Source organism: Oncorhynchus gorbuscha, unplaced genomic scaffold (assembly GCF_021184085.1).
Source record: "Oncorhynchus gorbuscha isolate QuinsamMale2020 ecotype Even-year unplaced genomic scaffold, OgorEven_v1.0 Un_scaffold_2694, whole genome shotgun sequence".
Taxonomy (NCBI): Eukaryota; Metazoa; Chordata; class Actinopteri; order Salmoniformes; family Salmonidae; genus Oncorhynchus; species Oncorhynchus gorbuscha.
Genome location: NW_025747135.1, coordinates 23949 through 46231, shown reverse-complemented (window position 1 = coordinate 46231; position 22283 = coordinate 23949). Strand labels below are relative to the sequence as shown.

The window sequence follows — 22283 nt, the reverse complement described above, 5'->3', positions numbered from 1 at the left end:
CCCCCCAAGCACCTCTCTGATTCAGAGGGGGTGAGTTAAATGTAGAAGACACATTTCAGTTGAATGCATTCAGTTGTACAGCTGACACACACGGTTGAAGTCGGAGGTTTACACGACACCAAAGCCAAATACATTTACATTAGTTTTTCACAATTCCTGACATTTAATCCTAGTAAAAATTCCCTGTCCTAGGTTATTTTAAGAATATGAAATGTTAGAATAATAGTAGAGAGAATGATTTATTTCAGCTTTTATTTCTTTCATCACATTCCCAGTGAGTCAGAAGTTTACATACACTCAATTAGTATTTGGTAGCATTGCCTTTAAATTGTTTAACTTGGGTCACATGTTTTGGGTAGCCTTCCACAAGCTTCCCACAATAGGTTGGATGAATTTTGGCCCATTCCTCCTGACAGAGCTGGTGTAACTGAGTCAGGTTTGAAGGCCTCCTTGCTCGCACATGCTTCTTCAGTTCTGCCCACACATTTTCTATAGGATTGAGGTCAGTTCTTGTGATGGCCACTCCAATACCTTGACTTTGTTGTCCTTAAGCCATTTTGCCACAACTTTGGAAGTATGCTCGGGGTCATTGTCCATTTGGAAGACCCATTTGCGACCAATCTTTAACGTCCTAACTGATGTCTTGAGATGTTGCTTCAATATATCCACATAATTTTCCAGCTTCATGCCATCCATGTTGTGAAGCGAACCAGTCCCTCCTGCAGCAAAGCACCCCCACAACATGATGCTGCCACCCCTGTGTTTTACAGTTGGGATGGTGTTCTTCGGCTTGCAAGCCTCCCTATTTTTCCTCCAAACATAACGATGGTCATTATGGCCAAACAGTTTGATTTGTGTTTCATAAGACCAGAGGACATTTTTCCAAAAAGTATGATCTTTGTCCCCATGTGCAGTTGCAAATGGTAGTCTGGCTTTTTTATGGCAGTTTTGGAGCAGTGGCTTCTTCCTTGCTGAGCAGCCTTTCAGGTTGTCGATATAGGACTTGTTTTACTGTGGATATAGATGCTTTTGTACCGGTTTCCTCCAGCATCTTCACATGGTCCTTTGCTGCTGTTGTGGGATTGATTTGCACTTTTCACACAAAAGTGCGTTCATCTCCAGGAGACAGAATGCATCTTCTTCCTGAGCGGTATGACGGCTGTGTGGTCCCATGGTGTTTATACTTGCGTACTATGGTTTGTACAGATGAACGTGGTACCTTCCGGTGTTTGGAAATTGCTCCTAAGGATAAACCAGACTTGTGGAGGTCTACAATTGTTTTTTCTGAGGTCTTTGCTGATTTCTTTTGATTTTCCCATGTCGTCAAGCAAAGAGGCACTGAGTTTGAAGGTAGGCCTTGAAATACATCCACAGGGAAACCTCCAATTGACACAAATGATGTCAATTAGTCTATCAGAAGCTTCTAAAGCAATGACATAATTTTCTGGAATTTTCCAATTTTACAAGCTGTTTAAAGGCACAGTCAACTTAGTGTATGTAAACTTCTGACCCACTGGAATTGTGATACAGTGAATTAAAAAGTGAAATAATCTGTCTGTAAACAATTGTTGGAAAAATGACTTGTGTGATGCACAGTAGATGTCCTAACCGACTTGCCAAAACTATAGTTGGTTAACAAGAACTTTGTGGAGTGGTTGAAAAACAAGTTGTAATGACTCCTCCGTGTACGTAAACTTCTCGACTTCAACTGTAGCCATGTCAGTAAGCTAGCTAGCGACAACAGCTCCACAGCTGAAAGTCAGGGCACGAGAGACCAACGTCCTGACACACAACTTGTCCAATCAGGGCACTAGAGACCAACGTCCTGACACACAACTTGTCCAGTCAGGGCACTAGAGACCAACGTCCTGACACACAACTTGTCCAGGAGACGGCGACCCGTTTCCTTTCCTTCTGTTAGGTTTTTGAAAAATAACGGACACTAAATATTCAAAATACGAGTTCCACGTCCTACAAGACTGATTGGTTGAGGGACGAGCGTCACGGAGGGGTGACGACAACATGGCCTCAAGTCAGATGATTCACTGGTGGTAAATGTATACTACAGTAAGGACTTCAGTGACATGGAGGAGTCTGTGTTCACCTGCTTGAACTGGATCATAACGTCTTTGGAGAGCTCCATGTCCTTAAACATCCCCTCCAGCTTACTGGTGAAGGCCGCTCCACACTCTGCAGGGACAGGAAGCAGGAAGTCACAAACCATCACACCCACTCTCTGTTCACAAGTTTTTATAGAGTATTATAAGCTGGGTGGTTTGAGCACTGAATGCTGATTGGCTGACAGCCAGGGTATATCAGATCATAAACCACGGGTATGATAAAACATGTATTTTTACTGCTCTAATTACGTTTGTTACCAGTTTATAATAGCAATAAGGAACCTCAGGGGTTTGTGGTATATGGCTAATATACCACGGCTAAGGGCTGTATCCAGGCACTCCGCGTTGCGTCATGCTTAAGAACAGCCCCTAGCCATGGTGTATTGGCCATATACCACACCTCCTACGGGCCTTACTGCTTAAACACATTGCATGACCTGGTAACTGTGGTGGTGTTTCTACAGTCACACACCAGAGGTAGTGACAAACCACCGATGGGCCAACTTCACTGCTGAGGCAACAATCAGCATCTGCCGGAGGACATTTGACAATATCCCACGAACACAGGGCCTAAAATAAACACACTCACCAAATGCGAGTAGATTTTGACATTGGTGGGTAGAGGTCTATATCACCAGAGAGGTCTATATCACCAGAGAGGTCTATATCACCAGAGAGGTCTATATCACCAGAGAGGTCTATATCACCAGCCATGTTGGTGGGTAGAGAGGTCTATATCACCAGAGAGGTATATCACCAGCCATGTTGGTGGGTAGAGAGGTCTATATCACCAGCCATGTAGGTGGGTAGAGGTCTATATCACCAGCCATGTTGGTGGGTAGAGGTCTATATCACCAGCCATGTTGGTGGGTAGAGAGGTCTATATCACCAGAGAGGACTATATCACCAGCCATGTTGGTGGGTAGAGAGGACTATATCACCAGCCATGTTGGTGGGTAGAGAGGTCTATATCACCAGCCATGTTGGTGGGTAGAGGTCTATATCACCAGATGTTGGTGGGTAGGACTATATCACCAGCCATGTTGGTGGGTAGAGAGGTCTATATCACCAGCCATGTTGGTGGGTAGAGGTCTATATCACCAGCCATGTTGGTGGGTAGAGAGTCTATATCACCAGATGTTGGTGGGTAGGACTATATCACCAGCCATGTTGGTGGGTAGAGAGGTCTATATCACCAGCTATATCACCAGCCATGTTGGTGGGTAGAGGACTATATCACCAGCCATGTTGGTGGGTAGAGAGGTCTATATCACCAGCCATGTTGGTGGGTAGAGGTCTATATCACCAGCCATGTTGGTGGGTAGAGAGGTCTATATCACCAGCCATGTTGGTGGGTAGAGGGTCTATATCACCAGCCATGTTGGTGGGTAGAGAGGTCTATATCACCAGCCATGTTGGTGGGTAGAGAGTCTATATCACCAGCCATGTTGGTGGGTAGAGAGGTCTATATCACCAGCCATGTTGGTGGGTAGAGAGGTCTATATCACCAGCCATGTTGGTGGGTAGAGGTCTATATCACCAGCCATGTTGGTGGGTAGAGATCTATATCACCAGCCATGTTGGTGGGTAGAGGTCTATATCACCAGCCATGTTGGTGGGTAGAGAGGTCTATATCACCAGCCATGTAGGTGGGTAGAGGTCTATATCACCAGCCATGTTGGTGGGTAGAGAGGTCTATATCACCAGCCATGTTGGTGGGTAGAGGTCTATATCACCAGCCATGTTGGTGGGTAGAGGTCTATATCACCAGCCATGTTGGTGGGTAGAGAGGTCTATATCACCAGCCATGTTGGTGGGTAGAGGTCTATATCACCAGCCATGTTGGTGGGTAGAGAGGTCTATATCACCAGCCATGTTGGTGGGTAGAGGTCTATATCACCAGCCATGTTGGTGGGTAGAGAGGTCTATATCACCAGCCATGTAGGTGGGTAGAGAGGTCTATATCACCAGCCATGTTGGTGGGTAGAGGTCTATATCACCAGCCATGTTGGTGGGTAGAGGTCTATATCACCAGCCATGTTGGTGGGTAGAGAGGTCTATATCACCAGCCATGTTGGTGGGTAGAGGTCTATATCACCAGCCATGTTGGTGGGTAGAGGGTCTATATCACCAGCCATGTTGGTGGGTAGAGAGGTCTATATCACCAGCCATGTTGGTGGGTAGAGGTCTATATCACCAGCCATGTTGGTGGGTAGAGGTCTATATCACCAGAGAGGACTATATCACCAGCCATGTTGGTGGGTAGAGGTCTATATCACCAGAGAGGTCTATATCACCAGCCATGTTGGTGGGTAGAGAGGTCTATATCACCAGCCATGTTGGTGGGTAGAGAGGTCTATATCACCAGCCATGTAGGTGGGTAGAGGTCTATATCACCAGCCATGTAGGTGGGTAGAGGTCTATATCACCAGCCATGTTGGTGGGTAGAGAGGTCTATATCACCAGCCATGTTGGTGGGTAGAGAGTCTATATCACCAGCCATGTTGGTGGGTAGAGAGTCTATATCACCAGCCATGTTGGTGGGTAGAGAGTCTATATCACCAGCCATGTTGGTGGGTAGAGGTCTATATCACCAGCCATGTAGGTGGGTAGAGAGGTCTATATCACCAGCCATGTAGGTGGGTAGTCAGGGCAACAGAGCATTTCACTCACATTGACAAATAAACGTGTCGTGAGGAAGTCAAGTAGGAAAACATAACTAAATCATTGCTGCAGTAACTGTTTGGTCATTTTGTTTCATAGATGGTAGATCATCACCAAGAACTAGGTATCCTCTCAAATATATCCTGTGGACCAGCAATGCCTGGCTGGGGAGCTGTGAACACTGGGATTTGAAAGTGCTCAAGATGCACAGGCGTAGAAGTCAGTCTAATTTACTGGAACGTCCACTGAAGTGAGGCGTTGTGTTTCTTGGCTATTTTACAATGTTTTGTTCAGAAGCTGTTTTTTAGTTTCAATGTTTGACTCTGCTTCAACTGCAGGTGAAAACGTCAGCTACGAGTCAGACCATCTACTCTCATACCTCACAGGCACACCGTCACTGACCACTCCTCCAGCGGCTATAGTACCACCGTTGCCACGTTGGTGGCCCTAGAGAGGCAGCTGAACACCAGCTCATCTGTGTTTTGGTTTAAAATTAAAGTTAGTTAAAAATTATTAGCCCTATACCACATCACTTCTTACTAGTAATATGTTTGTTTCTGAAACATTACAAAGCATGTTCATTTGTTTCTGAACCATTACAAAGCATGTTCATTTGTTTCTGAAACATTACAAAGCATGTTCATTTGTTTCTGAAACATTAGAAAGCATGTTCATTTGTTTCTGAAAGCCATTACAAAGCATGTTCATTTGTTTCTGAAACATCACAAAGCATGTTCATTTGTTTCTGAACCATTACAAAGCATGCCATTTGTTTCTGAAACATTACAAAGCATGTTCATTTGTTTCTGAAACATCACCAGCCATGTTCATTTGTTTCTGAAACATTAGTTTGGAAAGCATGTTCATTTGTTTCTTTGAAACATCAAAGCATGTTCATTTGTTTCTGAAACATTATCAAAGCATGTTCATTTGTTTCTGGGTTACAAAGCATGTTCATTTGTTTTGTTTCTTCTCAGAAACATTAAAGTGTGTTCATTTGTTTAGTTTCTTAAACAAAATCAATGAAGCGGAAGATTTGTCTTGTAGAAAACTGCTATCTCAAAAGCTAGTTTTGTCCCTACCCACTGACAGAGGTACAAGAGATCACCAGCCATGTGATGGGACAAAGTAGTGATTTTGAAGATCTGCATTGTATCTCCAGTCCATGTAGGTTTGGACAGCTTAGTGTTTGAGTTTGGACAGCTTACCGTGTTTGAGTTTGGACAGCATGGTCTTCTCAGCGTTATAGAGGCACTCTTCCCCACCAGCAGGCGTTTGGCCAGGTTTCTTATAAAAGGCCTCAACAGTTATCCTTCCCGTGGATGAAGCGGAAGATGATCATGATATTGTCTACTCTCCATCTCCTCCTCGGTAGAGTTGCCCGCCCTCAATTACAGTCCACGTACTTCGGTGCAGAGATAGGACACCGCCAGTTAGATAAAACATACAGGAAACACTCATATTAGTTAGTTACAGTTATATTAGTTAGTTATATTAGTTAGTTACAGTTATATTAGTTAGTTATTAGTTATATTAGTTAGGAAACACTCATATTAGTTATATTAGGAAGACACTCATATTAGTTAGGTTAAACACTCATATATTAGTTATATTAGTTAGTTATAGTTATATTAGTTAGGAAACACTCATTAGTTATATTAGTTAGTTATAGTTATATTAGTTAGGAAACACTATATTAGTTAGTTATAGTTATATTAGTTAGGAAACACTCATATCTGGCGTGGAACCTCTGATATTTTAAGCAATGGTTTTAAGATTGCAGGTGCCTTTAAATATCTCCTGCCCTGACTCTTTGACACACACACACACAGCCGTCTTGTCCTCACCGATGAGTTCAGCAGGTTTGTTGGGTCTGTTGTTGATGAAAGCTTCAAAGGCCTCCTTCATAGCGTTGATGAAGCTCTCGTTTCTGTTGAAACAGCCCTGGGCCACGTTGTCCATCTTATCCTTAAAGTCCAACAGGTCTTGAACCATGTCCTTATCCTTCTCTGGGGTGCCCACAATCTCACCACCAAAACTCTGTTAGGAGACATCTCAGTGAGACTGGAATCAATAGAAGTGTTTCTGAGTGAGAGTAGTATAAAGAGAGAGCTAGATTTTTTAGCCAGTTTCCAGAGCGAGAGAGAGCCATATTAGAGAGCCAGAGCGAGAGAGAGCCAGAGCATAGAGAGCCAGAGCAGAGAGAGCCAGAGCGAGTTAGAGAGCCAAGCGAGAGAGAGCCAGAGCGAGAGAGAGCCAGAGCGAGGAGAGCCAGAGCACCAGAGAGCCAGAGCTAGAGAGCCAGAGCGACCTCGAGGAGCACAGAGGCACTGAGAGACAGAAGAGCCAGAAAGAGACAGGGGAGAGAGTGTACCTTGATGTAGTCTCTCCAGTGCTGCAGCAGAGTGGGGAGTCAAGTTCACCTTACTGAAGAGCTGGTAGAGCAGAGCCAGCTCCATCACCCGGTTACCGTCTAACAGAATACTGAGACCTGGAGGAGGGTCAATATCACCTGGTTACCTTCTAACAGAATACTGAGACCTGGAGGAGGGTCAAGATCACCTGGTTACCGTCTAACAGAATACAGACTGGAGGAGGGTCAGTTACTGGTCTAACAGAATACTGAGACCTGGAGGAGGTTCACCTGGTTACCGTCTAACAGAATACTGAGACCTGGAGGAGGGTCAATATCACCTGGTCAACAGAATACTGAGACCTGGAGGAGGTCAATATCACCTGGTCTAACAGAATACTGAGACCTGGAAAAGGGTCAGTATCACCTGGTTACCTTCTAACAGAATACTGAGACCTGGAGGAGGGTCAGTATCACCTGGTTACCGTCTGACAGAATACTGAGACCTGGAGGAGGGGGAGTATCACCTGGTTACCATCTAACAGAATACTGAGACCTGAAGGAGGTCAGTATCACCTGGTTACCTTCTAACAGAATACTGAGACCTGGAGGAGGATCAAAAAAACCTGGTTACCGTTAACAGAATACTGAGACCTGGAGGAGGGTCAGTATCACCTGGTCTAACAGAATACTGAGACCTGGAGGAGGGTCAGTATTGTTTCTGAAAATACTGAGACAGGAGGGTCATATCACCTGGTCTAACAGAATACTGAGACCTGGAGGAGGGTCAATATCACCTGGTCTAACAGAATACTGAGACCTGGAGGAGGGTCAGTGTGGTTACCGTCTAACAGAATACTGAGACCTGGAGGAGGGGTTATCACCTGTTAACAGAATACTGAGACTGGAGGGTCAGTATCACCTGGTTACCTTCTAACAGAATACTGAGACCTGGAGGAGGGTCATATCACCTGGTTACCGTCTAACAGAATTGAGACCTGGAGGAGGGGGTCATTATCACCTGGTTACCTTCTAACAGAATACTGAGACCTGGAGGAGGGTCAGTTCACCGTGTTTGAGTTTAACAGAATACTGAGACCTGGAGGAGGGGTCAGTATCACCTGGTATTTTGAGACCTGAAGGAGGTCAGTATCACCTGGTTAAAACAGAATACTGAGACCTGGAGGAGGGTCAGTATCACCTGGTCTAACAGAATTTTGTATCACCTGGTTGACCTTCTAACAGAATACTGAGACCTGGAGGAGGGTCAATATCACCTGGTTACCGTCTAACAGAATACTGAGACCTGGAGGAGGGTCAATATCACCTGGTCTAACAGAATACTGAGACCTGGAGGAGGGTCAATATCACCTGGTCTAACAGAATACTGAGACCTGGAGGAGGGGTCAGTATCACCTGGTTACCTTCTAACAGAATACTGAGACCTGGAGGAGGTCAGTATCACCTGGTTACCGTCTAACAGAATACTGAGACCTGGAGGAGGGGTCAGTATCACCTGGTTACCGTCTAACAGAATACTGAGACCTGAAGGAGGGTCAGTATCACCTGGTTACCTTCTAACAGAATACTGAGACCTGGAGGAGGGTCACATCACCTGGTTTCTAACAGAATACTGAGACCTGGAGGAGGATCAGTGATTTGGTCTAACAGAATACTGAGACCTGGAGGAGGGTCAGTATCACCTGGTTATCTAACAGAATACTGAGACCTGGAGGAGGGTCAATATCACCTGGTCTAACAGAGATACTGACACCTGGAGGAGGGTCAGTATCACCTGGTTAGTTAACATGTTGGAGTTATCACCTGGTTAGGACAGAATACTGAGACCTGGAGGAGGGGTCAGTTCATTGGTTAGTTAACAGAATACTGAGACCTGGAGGAGGGTCAGTATTATGGTTATTCTAACAGATGGAAACACTGAGACCTGGAGGAGGGTAGTATCACCTAGTTACCGTCTAACAGAATACTGAGACCTGGAGGAGGGGGTCAGTATCACCTAGTTACCTTCTAACAGAATACTGAAACCTGGAGGATTAGTATATTAGTTACCGTCTATAGAATACTGAGACCTGGAGGAGGGGGTCAGTAACACCTATTAGTCTAACAGAATACTGAGTTAAGGATAGTTCATATTAGTCTAGAAACACTGAGACCTGGAGGAGGGTATATCACCTGTCTAGAATACTGAGACCTGAAGGAGGGTCAATATCACCTGGTTACCTTCTAGAATACTGAGTTGGAGGACACTCATATCACCTGTTATATCTAACAGAATTAGACCTGGAGGAGGGTCATATCACCTGTCTAACAGAATACAGACCTGGAGGAGATTCAGTATCACCTGGTCTAACAGAATACAGACCTGGAGGAGGGTCATATTACCTGGTCTATAGAATACTGAGACCTGGAGGAGGGTCAGTATCATTGGTTATATCTAGTTAGAATACTGAGACCTGGATTAGTTATCACCTGGTCTAACAGTTATACTAGACCTGGAGGAGGGTCAGTATCACCTGGTTACCGTTATATTAGTTAGATAGTATCACTAACAGAACACTGAGACCTAGTTAGGGCAGTTACCTGGTTATATCTAGGAATACAGACCTGGAGGAGGGTCATTACCTGTTAACAAGACCTGGAGGAGGTTTTACTGAGACCTGGATCAGTATCAGGTGGTCTAACAGAATACTGAGTTGAAGGAGGGTCAGTATCACCTGGTTACCATCTAACAGAATACTGAGACCTGGAGGAGGGTCAGTATCACCTGGTTACCGTCTAACAGAATACTGAGACCTGGAGGAGGGTCATATGTCCTGGTCTAACAGAATGGTGAGACAGGAGGGTCAGTATCACCTGGTTACCATCTAACAGAATACTGAGACCTGGAGGAGGTCAGTATCACCTGGTCAACAGAATACTGAGACCTGAAGGAGGGTCAGTATCACCTGGTTACCATCTAACAGAATACTGAGACCTGGAGGACACATCACCTGGTTACCGTCTAACAGAATACAGACCTGGAGGACAGTATCACCTGGTCTAACAGAATACTGTCCAGGAGGGTCAATCTTATCCAATCACCTGGTTACCATCTAACATAGTTCCTGGAGGAGGGTCAGTATCACCTGTCTAACAGAATACTGAGACCTGGAGGAGGGTGTCCACCTGGTATCCTTAACAGAATACTGAGACCTGGAGGAGGGTCAGTATCACCTGGTCAATACTGAGACCTGAAGGAGGGTCAGTCACCACCAAACAGAATACTGAGACCTGTTAGGAGTGCATCTCAGTGAGACTGGAATCAGTATCAGAAGTGTTTGAATACTGAGACCTGGAGGAGGGTCAGTATCAAACAGAATACCAGACCTGGAGAGGGTCAGTAGAGCCAGAGTCCTGAGGAGGGTCAATATCACCTGGTCTAACAGAATACTGAGACCTGAGGAGGGTCAGTATCACCTGGTTACCCTAAGCAGAGCTGATACCTGAGGAGAGCAAACAGAATACTGAGACCTGGAGGAGGGTCAGTATCACCTGGTTACCATCTAACAGAATAGAGACCTGGAGGAGGGTCAATATCACCTGGTTAGTCTAACAGAATACAGAGACCTGAGAGAGTCAATATCAGACCGTCTAGAGAGCTGAGAGCTGGAGAGCCAGAGCACCTGACCAGAACAGAATAGAGCCTGGAGGAGGGTCAGTATCACCTGGTCCAGAATACTGAGACCTGGAGGAGGGTCAGATCACCTGGAGCCAGAATACAGAGAGAGGAGGAGGGTCAGTCAGGTCTAACAGAAACAGAGACAGAGGGGGTCAGTATCACCTGGTCTAACAGAATACTGAGACCTGGAGTCAGTATCACCTGGTCTAACAGAATACAGAGACCTGGAGGGGAGTCAGTATCACCTGGTTACCTTCTAACAGAAGAGCTGGTAGAGCAGAGCCAGCTATCACCTGGTTACCGTCTAACAGAATACTGAGACCTGGAGGAGGGTCAGTATCACCTGGTTACCTAACAGAATACAGAGACCTGGAGGAGGGTCAGTATCACCTGGTTACCTTCTAACAGAATACTGAGACCTGGAGGAGGGTCAGTATCACCTGGTCTAACAGAATACTGAGACCTGGAGGAGGGTCAGTATCACCTGGTTACCTTCTAACAGAATACTGAGACCTGGAGGAGGGTCTATCACCTGGTCTAACAGAATACTGAGACCTGGAGGAGGGTCAGTATCACCTGGTCTAACAGAATACTGAGACCTGGAGGAGGGTCAGTATCACCCTGGTTATCACCTGGTCTAACAGAATACTGAGACCTGGAGGAGGGTCAGTATCACCTGGTTACCATCTAACAGAATACTGAGACCTGGAGGAGGGTCAATATCACCTGGTTACCGTCTAACAGAATACTGAGACCTGGAGGAGGGTCAGTATCACCTGGTTACCGTCTAACAGAATACAGAGACCAGGAGGAGGGTCAGTATCACCTGGTCTAACAGAATACTGAGACCTGGAGGAGAGGGTCAGGGTGGTCAGTATCACCTGGTCTAACAGAATACTGAGACCTGGAGGAGGGTCAGTATCACCTGGTCTAACAGAATACTGAGACCTGGAGGGGGTCAGTATCACCTGGTTACCTGAGACCTGGATCAGTATCTGGTCTAACAGAATACTGAGACCTGGAGGAGGGTCAGTATCACCTGGTTACCTAACAGAATACTGAGACCTGGAGGAGGGTCAGTATCACCTGGTCTAACAGAATACTGAGACCTGGAGGGTGGTCAGTATCACCTGGTCTAACAGAATACTGAGACCTGAAGGAGGGTCAGTATCACCTGGTCTAACAGAATACTGAGACCTGGACGGGGGTCAGTATCACCTGGTCTAACAGAATACTGAGACCTGGACGGGGGTCAGTATCACCTGGTCTAACAGAATACTGAGACCTGGAGGAGGGTCAGTATCACCTGGTTACCATCTAACAGAATACTGAGACCTGAAGGAGGGTCAGTATCACATACTGCTGATAGATACCTTTCTGTAAGATGGCCGTCATGTGTTCTCCAAGCAGCTGCTTCTCCACATTAGAGATAAGTGGCTTCCTGTTGAATACAAATACAGATCTGATAAACACAGATGGAGGAGGGTGGAAGAGAAAGTAAATTGGTTCAAATCTGTGAGATGATCTAGTGTACTCTGATTGGAGCACAGGCCTGTCAGTCTAAGGGGTGTGGAGGAAGAGGCGGGTCTTACTGAGTGCTCTGGTCGAGGTAGCTGATGACACGATCGTTCTCTTCTTCCAACCGACGAGCCACATGATGCAGGTACTCCGGCACCTGGACACACACACACACACACACACACACACGTGTCACTTATGACCGTCACTAGGAGAAAGCCAGGTATGCTAGCTATATAGGGGCGTGGTCATAATATTGAATTAAAGCATTTGATTGACGGCTGTCACTCACGTCTCGTTCCTGCATCAGTCTCTGTCCCTCTGCAGCGTACAGAATCAGTCTCCATCAAAAAACGCTCCTCAAACGACTCTTTATACACCTGAGGAGAGAGACAATAGATGATACCAGATCAGAGAATCTACAGAGACCTGAGGAGAGAGACATTAGATGAGATCAGAGAATCTACAGACCTGAGGAGAGAGACAATAGAGAGATCAGAGAATCTCACAGAGAATAGATGACTACAGAGAATCTAGAGACCTGAGGAGAGAGACAATAGATGATACCAGGAGATCAGAGAATCTACAGAGACCTGAGGAGAGAGACAATAGATGACACCAGATCAGAGAATCTACAGAGGCCTGAGGAAGAGACAATAGATGACACCAGATCAGAGAATCTACAGAGAATCTATAGAGACACTGAGAATCTACAGAGACCTGAGATCTAGACAATAGATGATACCAGGAGATCAGAGAATCTACAGAGACCTGAGGAGAGAGACAATAAATGACACCAGGAGATCAGAGAATCTACAGAGACCTGAGGAGAGAGACAATAGATGACACCAGATCAGAGAATCTACAGAGACCTGAGGAGAGAGACAATAGATGACACCAGGAGATCAGAGAATCTACAGAGACCTGAGGAGAGACAATAGATGATACCAGGAGAATCTACAGAGACCTGAGGAGAGAGACATCACCAGGAGATCAGAGAATCTACAGAGACCTGAGGAGAGAGACAATAGATGATACCAGGAGATCAGAGAATCTACAGAGACCTGAGGAGAGACAATAGATGATACCAGGAGATCAGAGAATCTACAGAGACCTGAGGAGAGACAATAGATGATACCAGGAGATCAGAGAATCTACAGAGACCTGAGGAGAGACAATAGATGATAGGAGATCAGAGAATCTACAGAGACCTGAGGAGAGACAATAGATGATACCAGGAGATCAGAGAATCTACAGAGACCTGAGGAGAGAGACAATAGATGACACCAGGAGATCAGAGAATCTACAGAGACCTGAGGAGAGAGACAATAGATGAGATCAGAGAATCTACAGAGACCTGAGGAGAGACAATAGATGACACCAGGAGATCAGAGAATCTACAGAGACCTGAGGAGAGAGACAATAGATGATACCAGGAGATCAGAGAATCTACAGAGACCTGAGGAGAGAGACAATAGATGATACCAGGAGATCAGAGAATCTACAGAGACCTGAGGAGAGACAATAGATGACACCAGGAGATCAGAGAATCTACATACCATCTGCCTATGGAACAATAGTTCCTTACACTGCTAAGAAAATGCACTCGTTTGACTAGCAAATGACTGCCTTGACTTGATTGTTCATTGGCCAAATGGTAAGACAAGACTTATGAAGCATTGACCAATCACCTGCAGGTCTGAGAGCATGCCCAGTAGGCTGCGGAGAAGGCTGCGGTCCACTGTCTCTCCGTTGCGTTCGCGTTCGATCTGTTCCAGGATCCCGTCGACCGTGCGCTTCTGGACAGCCCCGTCACTCACGATGTGGTTCCGGAAGAGTTCCAGCCCGGTATCCCTGTGGAACACACACAGTCACGGTGGACGGGGAACAGTAGCGGTCTGCATCCCAAATGACACCCTATTTCCTACATGGGGAACTCTTTTAGCCCAATGAGGACCTGGTCAAAGGTAGTGCACTAAGTAGTGAATAGGGTTCACGGTGAACAGTAACGGTCTGCATCCCAAATGACACTATTTCCTACATGGGGAACTCTTTTAGCCCAACGAGGACCTAGTCAAAGGTAGTGCACTAAGTAGTGAATAGGGTTCACGGTGAACAGTAACGGTCTGCATCCCAAATGACACCCTATTTCCTACATGGGGAACTCTTTTAGCCCAACGAGGACCTAGTCAAAGGTAGTGCACTAAGTAGTGAATAGGGTTCACGGTGGACGGTGAACAGTAACGGTCTGCATCCCAAATGACACCCTATATCCTACATGGGGAACTCTTTTAGCCCAATGAGGACCTAGTCAAAAGGTAGTGCACTAAGTAGTGAATAGGGTTCCATTTCTGACAGAAAGAAACGATCACCATCTCAGAACAGGAAAAGACCGTTTGCCACTGAGAACGGATGATTGTTTGTGTTTGTCCTAATAGCTACTGGACGGGGCTCTTACCAGATGGAGGGGAGCAGGGAGTTCTGGAGCACGTAGGTACGATCCAGGAACAGAAAGATACTCCGGATCATGATCTGCAGTTACCCAGGTTACACATAACACACTTACGTTAGACTCATTATACGACAAACATTTCAGACAGAATAAATGTCTCATGATAAATAAAGGCTGTCTGACTGACCGTCTGTCTGCAGTGGTCCTGCCAACATCGGTTCATCCTCTTCAGGAAAGACAGGCTGTCCAGGGACTCTGTGAGGCGCTACGGTTAAGGACCCGGGCCTCAATTCAATCAAAACACAACAGTCAAACACTCTCTTTGGACGGGGCCTCGACTCGCACCAGGTTGTGGTTAAAAAAACATGACAACCTTCTGATGACTACAAACTGTGTAGTTTATAGAGATCCCCATTACAGGGATGTTCATTGTTTTATTTTTATTTCCCATCAGTCCAAGCAGCGTGTCTCTGTGTGCAGCTAGCTGGCTGAAGAGGTCCACGGTGCCCCCTGGGCGGCAGGTAGCCTAACGGTTAGGAGAGTGGGGCCAGTAAACGAAAGGTCGCTGGTTCGAAACCCCAAGCCGACTAGGAGAAAAATATGTCTATGTGGCATTAAGCAAAGCACCGTAAAGATAATTGCTCCTGTAAGTATCTCTGGATGAGATGTGTCTGCTAAATGAACATGTCAAACGTAGTGGCACAGAGACACTACCACAGCTGGTACAGAGACACTACCACACAGCTGGTACAGAGACACTACCACAGCAGAGAAGACACACAGCTTGTACAGAGACACTACCACACAGCTGGTACAGAGAAGACCACACAGCTGGTACAGAGACACTACCACACAGCTGGTACAGAGACACTACCACACAGCTTGTACAGAGACACTACCACACAGCTTGTACAGAGACACTACCACACAGCTTGTACAGAGACACTACCACACAGCTTGTACAGAGACACTACCACACAGCTGGTACAGAGACACTACCACACAGCTGGTACAGAGACACTACTACACAGCTGGTACAGAGACACTACTACACAGCTGGTACAGAGACACTACCACACAGCTGGTACAGAGACACTACTACACAGCTGGTACAGAGACACTACCACACAGCTGGTACAGAGACACTACCACACAGCAGCCCGCTGAGAAGACATACAGCTCTATAACAGGAGGCTGCCAGGTTCCTTTAAGCCCCCCAGTCACAACTAACCAGATCAGCAGGTGTTATCAGGGAGACCCAGGCCAAGGTTATTGTGGCAATGATGGTATTCCAGGTATTATTGCTTTTATAAACTGGTTACCAACGTAATTAGAGCCGTACAAAATGTTTTGAGGTATACGGTCTGATATACCACGGCTGTCAGCCAAATCAGCTTTCAGGGCTGGAACCAGCCAGTATTTATAACACAGTAGACTAGTCTGACTAGTAGCGGACGTCTTCACTGGTAGTTGAAGCAAAGTCAAAACATTGAAAAACAACGTAGCTTATGAACAAAACAATGTAAATAGCCAAGAAACACAAGGTGCAGCAACACAAATCAACTATTAAAAACATTATAATAATGTTATAAAACATTTATCTCCTCGGAGGAGCCACTGTCATGCAGCATCATAAATGACAGACGTTTTCAAGTCGATTTCATAAGAACCTGTCAAACAGGCTTTAATAAACATCCACACAGTACGCACTGGCAAAAATATAGGAGCACACTTTCACACGCAAAGACACAGACACACACAGTGTAAAGGATATTCTCTGAACTGATGTATCTGGGCCTGGACATGGTCCTCACAGACCTGACGGAGCTGCTTGTACAGTGTGGGGGAGACTTTATAGGAACACAGGTTCTCCACCGCCTGAAACAGAGGAGACGGGGTCAACATACTAAGTATTCCTCAATTCTGTAAGTCATCCCTCCTTGGAAAAGTTACAAGACAGGATTAGCCATGTCAACAGGCCGGTGAATGGTCAGAGTGGTTGGGTTAGCCATGTCAACAGGTCGGTGAATGGTCAGAGTGGTTGGGTTAGCCATGTCAACAGGTCTGGTGAATGGTCAGAGTGGTTGGGTTAGCCATGTCAACAGGCTGGTGAATGGTCAGAGTGGTTGGGTTAGCCATGTCAACAGGCTGGTGAATGGTCAGAGTGGTTGGGTTTGCCATGTCAACAGGCTGGTGAATGGTCAGGGCCATGTCAACAGGCTGGTGAATGGTCAGAGTGGTTGGGTTTAGCCATGTCAACAGGCTGGTGAATGGTCAGAGTGGTAGGGTTAGCCATGTCAACAGGCTGGTGAATGGTCAGAGTGATAGGGTTAGCCATGTCAACAGGCTGGTGACTGGTCAGAATGGTCCATGAACAGGCTGGTGACTGGTCAGAGTGGTAGGGTTTGCCATGTCAACAGGCTGGTGAATGGTCAGAGTGGTTGGGTTTGCCATGTCAACAGGCTGGTGACTGGTCAGAGAGGTAGGGTTTGCCATGTCAACAGGCTGGTGAATGGTCAGAGTGGTTGGGTTTGCCATGTCAACAGGCTGGTGAATGGTCAGAGTGGTTGGGTTTGCCATGTCTGGTGACTGGTCAGAGTGGTAGGGTTTGCCATGTCAACAGGCTGGTGAATGGTCAGAGTGATAGGGTTAGCCATGTCAACAGGCTGGTGACTGGTCAGCACAGTGGTTGGGTATACTGACTGCTGATGTGAGCTACAGAACCTGCTGACTGGCATAGAGCAGCTCTCCTCTCCAATAATTTGAGACTAGAAAGGCATAGTGTCTTAGGACCGATCTCTGCTGCCCGTTGGAATCGTGTAAAGTCCCAAATGGCACCCTATACCCTAAACAGTACACTACATAGGGAATAGGGTGTCAGTTGGCACCACCAACCCAGACTGGCTAGGCAACCAGCAGGTCACATGACAAGACAGCTGGAGTGATGGTACACAGATACAGACAGTAAAGGGCAACCAGCAGGTCACATGACAAGACAGCTGGAGTAATGGTACACAGATACAGACAGTAAAGGGCAACCAGCAGGTCACATGACAAGACAGCTAGAGTAATGGTGTCATACAGATGAAGACAATAAAAGTGCCCATATCGGTACATATTATTCACATGGAAACACTGGGACTTGGATATAGGCATGTCATCAAGGCCCGTTGGACACATGAACTAGGCCCATGTCTTTTAAAGGTCAACAAGGGCTGTGAGAGCTCTCCACAAACTATGTGTTTCATGTCCTGAAAGTGCAACTGTGTGTTTGATGCTTTAGGCCTGACCTGGTAGAGTTCCTCAAGGTTGTACTTGATGGAGGTGCTGTTCTGGATGGCTCCTACCGCATCCCTCAGCTTCAGCCAGGTGTCCTCAGTGTAGTTGTCCGCTAGCTTTGGCCTGTCTGGGAACACACACCAGAGTTACGACACACCAAGGCACAGCAAAATGGTTAGACAGACCCAGCCTCTAGCTGGGTACCTCATTTAAACGAGGAGAAATGTAAAGTTAATTTGTAAACAAGGAGAATATTGTTTGTAAACAGTTGACTATTGTTTGAATGTTCAACCATATGTAAACATCTGGCAGGGACAGAGTCAACAAACGTCAAAATTGTAATAGAATGGAAAAAATATATATTTATTCTGCCAGAATGTCATTAGCTTGGTAAAGTTAGCTAGAAGACGTAACCAGAGTTGAGCAATATTTCCAGGGTCAGTTTGCAACAGAATATTCTGTTGTTTACATGCCATGGCTATCAATTGCTTCAAATATGTCACAAGCTAACTTGGTCTAGAAACTACCCAGCTGGCCATCATGGACAACTTTCAAATATGAACTTTAGTTACGCTGCCAATTATGGCAATTACATAAGTAGAGTTAACTAGTTAGCCAATTACTAACATATAGTTGATAATCAGGCAAACCGGCCAGCTAACGTTAACTAGCTATTCAGCACGAGTTACCTTTGAAATTTTTAATGACTAATTTCTTGGAGGCGCCAGTTTTGTTGGAGGCCAGGCCAGAAATCTTTGTCACTCCGTTGTTGTTGTGCTCCGTCAGAGCAGAGAAGTTGGCTTTCTTGTCCTGTCGTATGTCTTCTGCCATGATTAGATCAATGCAGAGGGCCGTTGTTGTGAAGAGTTGTTAGCGGCACTTCTACTCGTCCTCTCAAACGAGCCTAAAGTTGGATTATACAACTCTGACCCTGTTTCTTAATTCATGTACGATGCACCACTTAGTCCGATCCCTCACTTGAACAAAAGTAGATACCTAGACCAAAGCCATAAAACTCAAAAAAAGAGAAACTTTTGGATGAACCGAACAACTGAAAAATAGATTTCGTTGAAGTAAGCTAACGCGTTAGCTAGCCTAGTTTAGTTAGCGAAACAAACAATTTAGTATATCCACTGCGTCCCTCCCTGGACCGTATTAAAATTAGGCAAATATTAAATGTTATATATTTCAGACTTCCATGTGTGAAACAAATTAAAAGCTATATTCAATCTCAAAATATCCATCATTATGCTACCGCTGGAGATGTGGCGCTAGCCACATAGCAAACATAACAAAATGGCTTCCTGCACCCCCTTGACAAGTGCATCTTGGGAGATTCACATTCTACCCGTGTGATGTTTGAAACTTCAACATTATTTTGACTTTTTTTTACAAGAGTTCATCTTTAAAGGGTCCCAATTACATTTCCTATTCAATTACATTTCCTATTCAATTACTTGAGTGAAATTCATCGACTTTTGTCGATTTTGCATGATGTAAAAGGATTTTAGGTACAATCAATAACACAAAAACTTTTATTCAAATGTAGACTCATCATGAAATATGATGGAATATGATCATGGAATGAATTGGTGTATAAATTGGTATAATATAAATTGGTGCAGGATTTGTGCATCGTGATTTTACCAGTTTACCCTGTTATAAAAATGACCTAGATTAAAATGTATGATAGAGTACAGTATTCTAAATGTAGTTTCTAATTTTAAACATGTTTAAACGGTTTCATTTTCTTGGACAGACTAGAAAGGTGTAATTGCAGCCCGCAATTCGGGGCATTCCTGCATGTGAGCATTCCTGCATCTTTAGGAACCCCTCTCTATACTTTTATTGGTCAATTTTTAATCGCATAGACAATCAGAGGAAATCTAGAATATCAAAAGTGTCATGCAAACATGAAGATGGCGTGCTTGAGGGGGGTGTTCATGCAGGAAACAATGGGATGCTTGTGTGTGTGTGGGGCGGGGGGCGGGGCATTCATGCAGGTAGGTATTAATGGTATGCTCAAAGGGACCTTCATACAGTAACCAATGGGATGCTCGAGGGGGTGTTCATGCAGGTAGGTATTAATGGGATGCTCAACGGAGACCTTCATACAGTAACCAATGGGATGCTTGAGGGGGGTGTCATGCAGGTAGGTATTAATGGGAGGCTCAAAGGAGACCTTCATACAGTAACCAATGGGATGCTCGAGGGGGGGGTGTTCATGCAGGTAGGTATTAATGGGAGGCTCAAAGGAGACCTTCATACAGTAACCAATGGGATGCTCGAGGGGGGTGTTCATGCAGGTAGGTAAAATGGGATGCTCAAAGGAGACCTTCATACAGTAACCAATGGGATGCTCGAGGGGGGTGTTCATGCAGGTAGGTATTAATGGGAGGCTCAAAGGAGACCTTCATACAGTAACCAATGGGATGCTCGAGGGGGGGGTGTTCATGCAGGTAGGTATTAATGGGATGCTCAAAGGAGACCTTCATGCAGTAACCAATGGGATGCTCGAGGGGGGGTGTTCATGCAGGTAGGTATTAATGGGATGCTCAAAGGAGACCTTCATGCAGTAACCAATGGGATGCTCGAGGGGGGTGTTCATGCAGGTAGGTATTAATGGGATGCTCAAAGGAGACCTTCATGCAGTAACCAATGGGATGCTCGAGGGGGGTGTTCATGCAGGTAGGTATTAATGGGATGCTCGAGGGGTGGGGGTGTTCATGCAGTAACCAATGGGATGCTCGAGGGGTGGGGGTGTTCATGCAGGTATTAATGGGATGCTCGAGGGGTGGGGGTGTTCATGCAGGTATTAATGGGATGCTCGGGGGGGTGTTCATGCAGGTCTCGAGGGGGGTGTTCATGCAGGTATTAATGGTATGCTCGACAGGGTAGTTCATGCAGTAACCAATGAAATGCTTGAGGCGGGCGTGCCCACATGAAGGAATGCCCTGAATTGCAGGCCGCAATCACACACTATTGAAACAGACCAAGCATATTTGTAGGCCCTGGTACTCCACCAAGGTTCGAAGGACAAAGCCTATGTGGAAATGAATGGAGTTTTTGTAGGGTGTTTGGATAAACTGTTAAAATGAGGTCTGTGGTAAAACACAGGCTTATGAGATCTTGTACATGTTGTTCAATTTGATCATTTTCACCAGCTAATGTCACTTTTTGTGAATTTTGAAGCATTTGTGTTATCAAAAGCACATAAAGGCTTTATAATTCATAAAGGTCATATTAACTGACTGATATTATCTCACAAAACGAATAACATCTCCTAAGCCTGTGTTAACCTCAGACCTTATATAGGATAAGGAATGGAATGGCTGAAGGAACCACAGGTAACTCATTTCCGTTTGTTAGGACAACAAGCTGGCAGGCTCTTTAGCCCCCAATCTGGTTTTAATGTCTACTCACGAGGAGGATGGTGGGAGGAGCTATAGGAGGAGGGGCTCATTGTAATGTCTGGAATGGAGCCAGAGAACGGGATAAAACACATGGAAACTCCATGTTTGACTCCGTTCCATTAACACCATTCCAGCCATTACAATGAGCCCATCCTCCTATAGCTCCTCCCACCAACCAGGAAGAAAATCTGTCTCCCTCCAGGAGATGCCGTTTTTTCGCCCACCAAGCAAGGAGTTATTGTATGGAGGTCAAGGAGTGTTAGTCAACAAATTGGTCAACAACAAAAATGAATGTCTTATTTGCAACGTGAGATTTATTTGATCGAATATAAGTTCCACTAATCCAAAGAAAGGATAGTTGGAAGCTAAAACAGCCCGCATTGCCGCTTTGTGGACAACAACTCCCATTTTAGGGCGGAAAGACATGTAATTTTGTCAATATATGTATATAATTGCCCCAATGCATTGTAAACAGGAAGCACAACCTCCTCATGACCTTCTTCGACCTGAAAACGTAGCGGCAGCTCTCCTAGCGGTTAGCAAGCAGTTAGCAGCGAAGGGAGAGATTGAGAAGTGAAAGACAGGAAGGCCGTGGTACATCGGCGTCTCCTATACTAGATCTGCAGTGGCTACTGCTGGGGTATGACAGCTTCTAGCTATCGTCTTTGTATGGACATGTAAATAGCTGTTTTTGAAAGGTTTGTACAGTAAACGGCAGCACTGATTTGCCAATAATGACAGCCAGTTTGCTTAGTAGCTAGTTTACATACAGCCAGTCAGCTAGCTAGCAGGCTGCTAAAACTGG

At 45.5% G+C, this 22283-nt stretch overlaps 1 pseudogene across 1 annotated transcript in view; it reads right to left on the bottom strand.

The window, feature by feature from the left end:
- The window catches only part of LOC124026362, a 29852-nt pseudogene extending 10453 nt beyond the window's left edge, over positions 1-19399 (bottom strand). Inside the window, exons 1-13 of the transcript XR_006837277.1 lie at positions 18755-19399; positions 18077-18192; positions 16561-16664; positions 14974-15043; positions 14793-14866; positions 14026-14188; positions 12627-12714; positions 12409-12491; positions 12190-12257; positions 7159-7275; positions 6632-6824; positions 5993-6189; positions 2105-2190 (exon numbers count right to left, since the gene is read on the bottom strand). The product of XR_006837277.1 is annotated as a cullin-4A-like (transcript). The remainder of the gene's footprint in view (positions 1-2104; positions 2191-5992; positions 6190-6631; positions 6825-7158; positions 7276-12189; positions 12258-12408; positions 12492-12626; positions 12715-14025; positions 14189-14792; positions 14867-14973; positions 15044-16560; positions 16665-18076; positions 18193-18754) is intronic.
- Between the last annotated feature and the right edge of the window lie 2884 nt (positions 19400-22283).